Source organism: Passer domesticus, chromosome 2 (assembly GCF_036417665.1).
Source record: "Passer domesticus isolate bPasDom1 chromosome 2, bPasDom1.hap1, whole genome shotgun sequence".
NCBI classification, from domain to species: domain Eukaryota; kingdom Metazoa; phylum Chordata; class Aves; order Passeriformes; family Passeridae; genus Passer; species Passer domesticus.
The window spans coordinates 49,683,156-49,693,679 of record NC_087475.1 but is presented as its reverse complement, the minus strand read 5'-3'; the positions used below and the strand labels follow the sequence as shown (position 1 = coordinate 49,693,679).

General features: G+C 35.5%; 1 long non-coding RNA gene across 3 annotated transcripts; it reads left to right on the top strand.

Moving 5' to 3' along the window:
- The first annotated feature begins 6,550 nt into the window (after positions 1-6,550).
- LOC135295407 (uncharacterized) lies at positions 6,551-10,268 on the top strand. Of its 3 annotated transcripts, none has more exons than XR_010357489.1 (3): positions 6,562-6,723; positions 7,073-7,350; positions 7,971-10,268. It is a non-coding gene; the product is annotated as an uncharacterized LOC135295407 (long non-coding RNA). The 3 variants fall into 3 exon arrangements; XR_010357488.1 differs by having other exon boundaries at positions 7,073-7,470; positions 7,971-10,266; XR_010357487.1 differs by lacking the exon at positions 7,971-10,268 and having other exon boundaries at positions 6,551-6,723; positions 7,073-7,853.
- The last annotated feature ends 256 nt before the right edge of the window (positions 10,269-10,524 follow it).

Sequence of the window (10,524 nt, the reverse complement as noted above, 5' to 3'; positions counted from 1 at the left end):
CATCGGTCTTGAGGTACATCTATCAGAGGTGTACAGATATTTTATCATCTTGGGAATGTTAAATAGGACTTGATGTTTCTGATCATGGAAGCATTTTATGTCTGTGTGTTGGCCAAGGCCTTGGCAGAGTTGTCCAGAATATTCGACTCGTCCTTTTCCTGTTACTTAGAAGGGTCTAGGTGCCATGTACATCCTGTCTCATATCTCTCAGCCCTGTCATAGCTGGGATCTTAGCTATCCTTGGATGTTATAGAAGATACCAACCTTTATGTTCAGGCAATTAAGTGGAAAACCATGTCTATAACGTGAGATTAGAGATTAGATTCATGGCTCACAGGTGCAGTGTGATATTCACCTTATTTTGCATGCTTGAACATGCAACACAATCCTACCCAAAGACATGTTGATATCAATTGTATGATGCTATGGGATGCACAAACAGCTGTAAATCTTACAACATTCAGTATCAATGATACCTTCTGTGTATATCTTTACTGAGAGTTAGTCAAGGTGTTCTTGGTAAAGGATACTTAATATTGTGTTGTATATCATATTTGTAACAGTATTGCTAAGCACTTCTTAGCTTCTTTATACTATTATTAGCTGGTGGAGCAGAACAGGAAATTAATTATTAGAATCCTTATTTCAATCCATTGAAAGGCATCCTGCTTTTCAATGACTCATCTCAGCACACATTATTTTCTGCATTTTGCCCCATGGCTCTTCTGCTGTTCCGCTGTGCGTTCTGTTTTGACTTGGCAGTCTGCAAGAAGCACAGTTCCCAGTAAAATAAGTAGTGCAATAGGACTCACTGCTTACTCTGAAATGGTTTATAAAAAAAAAGGTAATGAATCCAAATATTTACATAATGGGATTTGCATGACTAACTTGTTAAACATCTGGCTGCACCTGAAGAACAAGTTTTTTTAATGTGATATGATTACAAATTCTAAGCCAAAGCATTTTCTCTGGTACATAAGAGTAGGTCCTAAGGAAACCTGTGGGAGTAATGTACATGCATCCAAGTGTAAAATCTAACTCCAGAATTTGGTAATTAGTTTCTCAGTTTAATGGCATGTCTGGAAATTTGATTCCATCATGGCAATGGGTCCTCATTTTACTTTCTTTTTGCATTCTCTTTATGGAGTTCTCCTATTTATATTGCTATAGAAAAGATTCTGAAAATGAGTCAGTGATTCCTAAGAAAATTGAGTTGATGGATTTGACTTTAGCAAGAAGAGTTTGGAGAACACAGATTACAGCAATTGGGAGCATAGGCATAACCAAAATTGTTCTATGAATATAAATGATTTGACTGAGTACCAGGCATAAATAAGACTTTTTATCATTGCTGCTGGGTTGAAATCTCATGTTTTTTCTTACTCTTGTGGGCATTATTTCTATTTCATGCTCTGACTGGTCTCAACATTAAGTGCCTGAATTATTAAGTACTCCTAATGTGCAACTACACAACTGAGAGATCAGAAAGGAAATATTCTTTGGTACACTGGCAAACTCTTGTCTAAAAGCTTTGGATTATTCATTATATAAAATAATTTATTTTGGTTTTTAAAGTGCACTCAGTAATGTATTTTTGTGTGCTCCAGTATACTTGTGTTAAATCTGTAAATAAGTTAGGATGTACATACTCTGTAATCTGAATTCATGTGTGTACACTCATTTGCCCATGTTCCCCCATGAGTTCACACATATGGACATGTACAAAGAATAAATACACGCATAAGTATATCATGCATGTATTATGTATGTTACGCATTGAACTAATAAACTTATTATACAGGTGATTTTACCTACCTGGCCTGCTTTGAATGGCACTGAAATTAAACATTTAACCTGAAGTGAGAATCTAGGCTGCTTTGTAGTTGGTAGAAAAGTTATTTGCAGAAGTTTTGTCCAAGATTACTTGCAAAAGTTGTCCTATTGATATTTTTTACTGATCAAGAGAGCTTTCTTCATGTCTAACACCTGCCATGAACCTAGACAGAGCAAGCTGAGAAGGATCCTGTTCAAATATACTTAATAAATTATAAAAAGAGACCATTCTATTATTTTAATTTATAAAAATGGTAAACATCCAACTTCAATGCAATAATATTTTTCTTTTCAAAGATTATTTTGGTCTTATATGGATTACTGCAATTGTTTGGTGTTCAGCTTTACTGTGCCTCTTATTTCTTCACAAAATGAAGGATTAGCAGATGCACTGGTGGGAACAACAGAAGCTGCCAGAATTTCTCTCTGTTGGAGTAGTTGAGTTAGTATTGGCTACAGTATGAATTTTGTTTTTCATTCTCTAGTTCAGTCACAGGCCAGATGTTCACCAGCTCTAGAGTTAAGAATAAAAATTATCTTCATTGCACTGTCTGTTTTTTTAAGAGATTGACACTGACGTGGGTAATTTGACCTTTTCATGATAACTGTCTCTCAGAAATCAGAGTTGGCATAGGTGTCTCTAGACTCTTCTATGCTTGTGGAATAAAATAAGCAAATTCATGTAAATGAGAAGCCAGGTAATTTCATCACCTTCCCAGACTAAAAGGAAAGACAAAACAACCCTTCCTGTGTTATGAAATCTCCTAGTTGAAGTGCATTAAAGAGTTTTATTAGCATTCAGCACAGACACTGCTGAAAGAGTAAATATTAAAATAATGTTTTTACTTGACATCAAAAATCATTAATGTAAGAGCTGCATCATGTTATTTTTCCCTTCTTAGTCCCCAGCTTTCCATGAACTACAGGGAATTTATTAACGTCTGATTAGTAATTGTTTCAAAGGAGGAATAATATGTGCTTGTGGTATGCAATATTGAGTATCTAGTGAGATCCTCACTCCTTTCCATTGTGGATACTTTAAAACATTTGTCTGAGCAGACTGACTGAATACTGAAACTGACTCTTCATAAAATAGCAACAAAAAAATAAAAACATTTTTTTAGTCTGGTTTGAATTCATACTTACATTAATAGAGTAACAAATCAGAGTCCATTTATTTGTTCCCATTTCTGCAGGGACTATTATGCAGTTATTTTAAATTTTCTGTATCCTAGTCTGCCCTTCAAAGTAGAGAGGATAATCTCTTATACTTCATGAATGCATAAACTTAAAAGAGCTGCTGACTTCTTTTGATATTTTTATCTATCTTTACATTTCCTTTCATCGAGTAAAGCTTGAACCTCCAACTAATGGCTTCATTGCCTAAATTGTCTGTGAAAAAATAATCTTTCTGGTGCACATCATGCAAAGATGTGCAGAGTTTTTTGGGGTTCTGTGGTCCTCATAAACATGAACTTGCAAAGAGTTTCTCATTTTGATTTGTGATGTGTCAGATCCAGTGTTAAAGATTTTTCTAGCCAGTATGATTATATTTTCTGAATTCCAAGAGGAAAGTTATAGGCACATGACTTGTTAGAGCAGAGGTTAGAGATATCTTGGAATTTTTCCAATATCACTTGCTGGGTTTCTAAATGTGAGAGAAAAATATCAATATTTTAAGACTATAAATATAAGGAGAGAAAACTGATAATGTTAGGAAGGTGATATAAGACACAGACGGTCAGCGGACCTTTTCCACCATCCTCTTATTTCATCATCTTTTGAGGCTCATTTTCTGGGAAACCACTGATGGTTAACATGAAGGAAACAATCATTAGTGCTGCATACACACACAGTCTTCAAATATATTTATTTGTATGTGGTTGTATGTTTATATATTTGTGTACATATTTGTAGTCTTCTCACTGATGCAAACATGGCTTAAGTGATTTAGTTTTTTTAGTTATTTAGTGCCTGTGCACACCAGGCATTGACATGAAGGAAATTATCATGAAGCAGGTGGTTCTCTGAGGTCTTTTAACTGGGATGGATTCACTTCTCAAAGAATCTCAGCTCAGTCCTGGGGTGTGAAGGTGAACCAGCTCCATGTAAACACCCTTGTGCAAGGATGACTGACATCCAGATGGATACAACTGGAGCAGGTGATGGGGGTTTGGACCAGATGATCTCCAGAGTTCCTTTCTAACCTCAACCATTTGCTGATTCTGTGAAGTGATAGTTTACATTCTGCACTGACAATTACCAGCTAGAATACTTTTTACCTAGAAATCAGAGGGTATTGATTATTATCCATATAGAACTTTCAGAATTATAAATGAATTTTCAAGCAAAAGCTATGTTATGTCATATGATTTCATTTTAATTATATTAAAATGCTCTGTAATTAATATTATATGGTATGAAATGCTGAATTCTATCCTAAGTATTTCAGAGACTGATTTTAGCAAATCAAGTATAAAAATCTAGATTTTTATCTACAATCTAGTGGAGGAGATTCCCAAAGGCTCCTGAAGAGAGCTAAGAGGCTCTTTGAAACACTCATGAAGGGAAGAGTAAGTCTTCATTACATGCTGGTTCTTCATTCATCCTAGATATCTCTGCGTTCCTAAACTCAGTTTAAGACCTCAATGTGAAAATTACAATTGTCATAGTGCATTACTACTAATACCTGTAGACTTAGATAGTTCTGTTTGAAACCAGTAGTCACTTTTTAGCTGCAGTTCAGCAGAACAATGATAGAAATATCACTGGAAAAACTATGAATCACTTAGTAGGAAAGGGAAAGAGGAAATATGAAATTTAAAACCAATAGTTATCTCAGCAAAAGAGAAAAACACACTGGCATAGGAATCTGGGAGTTAGTATTTTAAAAAAATATGTGAGTGTTTTTATGTCAAACTATGAAATATGTGTCTAATTTGAAATCACATCCTGCCCCGTTCAACCTTGACCTTGAATGTTTCCAGGGATGGGGAATCTACCACCTCTCTGGGTAACCTGTTTTAGTGTTTCACCAATTGTTAAAAAATTTCTTTCTTACATGTAATCTAAATTGACCCTCCTTCAGTCTAAAACCATTATCCCAGCTCCTATTGCAGAGGCTCTGTTATGAAACACACAAAATTTAAAATTATACCTGCCTGAAGCCCAAAAATCAAACCCAACCAAACCAAACCCAACCAAAACAATCTAAGTTGAAACTTCAGTACTGCTGACCATTTGAGGCGTGTCTAGACCACATAATGATCACACAGGGATTTCTGCTTTGGTTCTGAATGCCTTGGTAGCTCTCGCTGACAGCCCAGTTCAAAAGGAAGCTGGTAGCTTAAGTCCTGGATACAGAATGTATGACATTGTCCCTGGGCCAGCCAAAGCTGTGGACTCTGCAGTTAATTATCTCTGCAGATCATCTGACTGGCAGAGCCTCTAGTGTTTTCAGTCCTGACACTTCTTGGTCAGAGTTTGCACAATATAAAACTCTCCTTCAGGAATTTTTACTATCATTGCTATTCTTATTAGTAAGAGAATCTGGTGCTCTGAATTTTTCGCCAGATATTGTACAAAGAATGAAGCACTTTGCAGGCCAAAAATAATGCATGTGAATTATTTAAGAAAACTTAAAAAAACTTTTTTCCTTTTTTCTTTTTTCTTTTAGATTTTTGTTTAGCATTACTGGAATGTTTTACTTCACTAAAGCTTTCATTCCCTCAGAACTGAGGAAATTGATGAAAGTGGTCCAGAAATATGACTGATTATATTTTGTTCTTTTAAGTCATGAATTAAGGTTGTACAATCTTTTACTTAGTCTTTCATTCTTGAAGTGTTTCAAGATAGTACTTCTGCCAGTTACCTGATAAGAACTTAGATTATTTAGTGGCTGAAGGAATTGATAAAAATGTGAATTATAGATATATGTGCCTTGAACTCTTTGCAGTTACAAAGGCAACACCAATAAAAAAAAAGTCTGAATTGAAAACCTTTTTCTTGTTTGTCCTTGATTTGCCAGCACTTAAATGAAGGTGCAGTGGTCAGGGGTACAAGTAAAGGCCATAGACTGACTGAACACTCTGGCAAGAGAGTATGGAAAAGGAAATGCCAAAATAACGTCAGCACAGAAAAAAAGTGACAGGAGAATTGATATGTTTTCCTGAATTGCTTGCAGGTTTAATAGTGGGTTAGAAAATGTCAAAACACAGGAAGAAGAACCTGTATAAACAAGTGTGTAGTCAATTATCAAGACATGACAGAAGCCTGAAATGAAAGGACAAGTTCCAATGAGCCACCGATATTTAAATGTTTACTTAAAATTTAAATGTTCAAGAAACTATTACATTTAAATTTAATAGACTTCTACTTGGGAAGGTCCAGGAATCACAAAAGACACATAACCAGATTTAGCTATCTAGCAAGACAGTGTGGGACAGCAGCATACAGACTTGACAGATGTGTACTGTTTGTTACCAGTTTGGATGTATTTTTCCTGTGGATAAATATATTTTGCATTTTAATAGTTCATTTCCAAACAGGAATAATAATCTGTGTTCAAAGGCCAGATGTTTCACAGGGAAAAAAAACCCCAAACCCCTCAGATTGTGAAAGTCACTGGAATGCAAACCAGCTGTAGATGATATCTGGGTGGTTTAGGTGGAGATGGAGTACACAGTCACCTGATTTCTATTTCAGCTATCATCAACAGTCTTTAAAGACTGCTTCACTCTTTATATGACAACTTTCACTAGGTGCCTCCCTCAAAGATGGAATATCTCTAAGATGCTTAAAGGAAGTCAGAGTTGACTGCTTGAAAGTTCTTGCGGGATGGCCTTTAAACGCTGCCAACAAGTGAATTGTGATGCAGGAATAGGTATACAGGTAACTGAATTCTGAGAGTGTTCTAAAATACTAGTACTGTTTTATGGAAAGGGTGTGTAATAATTAAGAAGTCTGAACACTAATAAAGGAATTAGATAACCTTTGACTTGATTTAGTCTGAGCAGGGTATTGAATCCTCATCGCCAAAATCCTGGAGAGTGGCCTGATTAGCAGGCGTTTAGGTATAGCAGGTGACCCCTTCTAGAAGGGACATTACGTTGCTACAGTAAATATACATTGTCATTTGGTAGCCTAGTGCTATGAGGAGAGAATGTTCTTATTGATGTTTCTTTGTTCCTTGGTATTTTGGGCAGAGGCTTTATAACATGGGGAATTTTTTTCTCTCTAGGTGGAGTTCCAGACATATTCAGCACATTGAAAAAAAAAAAAAGAAATTACAGTTCTCTGACAGGCTGCTGTTTTGAGGATGAGAAAGAGGCACCTACATTGAATATTTTAGCTGTCTGAGAGAAGCAGAGGCTTAATTGAAGCAGAGGCAACATCATCATGTAGAAGTGCCTGTGTTCAGGCAAAAGAAACACCTCTATTGGGAAAGCAGCTTTGCTTTATGCTGATCTTCATATGTGTTTTAAAATCTCCAACAACTATTGTGGGAAATTTGGACAGGTGTGTTGGGTGACCTAGATCATTCTCTGAAGCTATGCACCTGCAATTTCTATTAACTATTATTAAACTGGGCAGGATGTCTTCCACATGCAATTTGACCTGTGGCAGACTGAGGAGTAGGTAAATGTCTAAGACATTCAAAAGAATTGGTATGGACTGCAGCACAGTAGTTCTGATACTCCTTATATCCACTGTCATCATCATGTTTCATCAAAATCCTCTGAAGAACACCAATATGAACATATGTTTCTTTGCTTAGGTGTCAGCTCTGGATTTTTGGCCTTTGATTATAGCTTCCACAAGAACGCCTATTATTTGTGTGTCTTGGTTTAGTCCTTAAGGCTGCCAGGCTTTTCATGGTTAGAATGCAAAAGTATATGGTCCACCTATATGTGCAAACTTGACCTTATTCCATACTACCTAAATAGGCAGTGCAGGTGGGGCAATGTGAGTTTTATTGTGTTATCACTTTCCAATTAAAGGCCTGGGGAGTCTAAGCTTCTTCTAAAAATGAACTACTATCAGAACTTTACTATCTTCTCAGATTAAAGCTTTGACAGGTTACATGATCAGTTTTTGGCTTGGTTGTTTGACTAATTCATGAATTTTGATCTCTTTAGGGAATGTTAGAAAACCCTCCAAATCTATCTCAACAGAATCCACTCCTGGAGGAGCAGTTACTAGACGGAAGCCCAGCAAGTTTGACTTTCTTTTCTTACTAATTACAGTTCTATTTGTTTGTATATAGAACTTCTGTGCTATCCTAATAAGGGCATGTCTATCAGTCTTACTACTTCTATGTTTAGGTTGAATTTCATAACTAATTTCTTTTTCAAAAGTACATTTCAGTGGGAAATATGTCTTGTGGATTGGACTTAATATAAGGCATTCTGCTATTAATGCTCTTAATTTTGTATGTTTTTTGCAATGTTCAGCCATGTGTTTTCAGCAGCAATTCATAAAGCAATGCAGAATTTGTGAGTCTTCATGTATTAACACATTTGTAAGGTAAAAAGACAAAGCAATAACAAGGATCAATAAACTTGTTATCTATCAGAAGAGAAAACTTCTGGCAAATTTGTTTTCTCATTTCTGAATATAAACAGAATGAAACAAAACTTTTCAAATAGAAACTGGACTCTATTTCCAGGAATTAGGAATCTGTTCTGTTTCTTACAGAAAAGTTGGTCTTTTGGGTGACAATGAGACCCTAAACCTTGTATCAAATTCAATATAAAACAAGAAAATTTAAACATCATCAAAAATTTGTGTCTGTTTTAGTAGTGACATAAACATATAAATTAGACATTCAGAGTATTACCTGTACTGAAATAAATTACAAATACTTTGACTTGAGTATGAGACAGGACTTAACCTGCTTATAATCTGGTCAAAAAATAGATGACTGTGATAAACTGCAGACAACCTTGGATTCATATTTCATTCAGCTGAGTGCAAAAAGAACATGATTTGCAAGAAAAATATATGGGAAGAAAGTAACAGTCAAGAGTGTGGAAGATAAGGAGACTTTCAATCTATGCAGACTTATTTTATTGGCCATTTTTTCTTCTTCCTTTCTTTATTTTCCACTCTGTTAAATAATAATTAATTTTCCTGCCCAGTGCTTGCCAGGTTCACCATTAATCTGCTGATCAGTTTGTTCCTCAACTGTACTACACATAGTTTACACCATTTATTATACTATTGCTGATAAGAAAAGTTTTCTGAAAGAGGTTACATGACATACAGTTACCCAGAATTCATTGCTATAGATCTATTTATTCATAAGTAGGAGCACCAAACTTTTATTAATAGTGCCATCTGAACTTTAACTTACTTGACCAACATCTGTGTAATAAAGGTCAGAGTCAGGGCAGAAGATACAATGTGTAATTGCAAATGCTATTTATGAGGTTTCTGGCTCCGAGTTCTCTGCGCTGCTGGAAGATTCCCTCTCAGTTCTTCTGTTTGAGAGATCTTCAGGGGTACAATGGCAAATTTAACATTAATATGAAGAGTATGCTAAATTCCTGCTCAAGAGATTACATTCTCCCATCAGTCCATTTTGCAGAAATACTCAAAGACAATGATTTAAAGAGCATTCCTGGGAACTGGCAGGCAATAAATTAATACCTAATTATTTTTCCAGCCTGAAAATTTGCAGTTCTCAGTGTGCTAGAACAATACCAAGTCACTACATGGATCTTAAATTGGATTAATTGTATAATGATTTCATGAAGAGACAAAGCTTATTAAACCTTTCACTGAATCAGGGGAGTCAAGTACCTCAGTGTATTTCCATAATATTTGAGATTGTCCTAACAGACTGTTAAAGCAAAAGCACTTTTTAAAATGTGAGTTAGATTTGCAGGAAGATTTTACAGCACAGCATGAATATTGTTTTTTCTGGGTGATATTTTGCGCCTCTGGGCTTGTTGTGCACCAAGAAAAACTTGTTCTCTTATGGTAAGTCTGGCAAGACTGAAACAACAGCAAAAGAATATAAAATGGAGAGCATAAACTAGGATCTGGATAATGCAGGACTTTTATGTCACAGTTATTGCAATTTACACTATTTGGAGATTATGAATGCATTCATTTAGAGATTTATTTCTGACTGTATGGTTGGCATAGACAATCCTGAGGAAAGCAACTTATTTCAGGGATTATTCATACATTTCAATATTTCAATTTTTATTACTTTGAATTTCAATTAATTAAAAAATTATGGGGTTCTTTTTCCAAGTTAAAAAGGGACACATTTTGATCACTGCTTCATCTACCTGAAATATGTTGTTAAGTAAGATTTCAACCAAAGTATATCTGAGCAGAGATCATCCTTTTGAAACGTCTCCTTCTGACTCCTCTTTGCATCCAAACTACCAGCCTGGTATGTGATACTGGGAATTTGCTTGGTAAGAGTTTAACAATCATCAGCCATTATGTTTGCTTGGTGAACAGTGCACTTAGTTAAAAACCCCCACTGCTTAGTTTAACCCTTCTCTGGATCTTGGCTGGCCTGGTACCAGGTCTGCATAAAAAGACTGTTTTACAATTTAATTTGCAGATCTAAATCTTTTTCATTCAGTTTTTAAAAATAAATTTATTTAGTTCATTACAGTGGATTAGAGCTTGTCAAAGTAATTGTATTCTTTTCTCTTTTTACCATTTCTC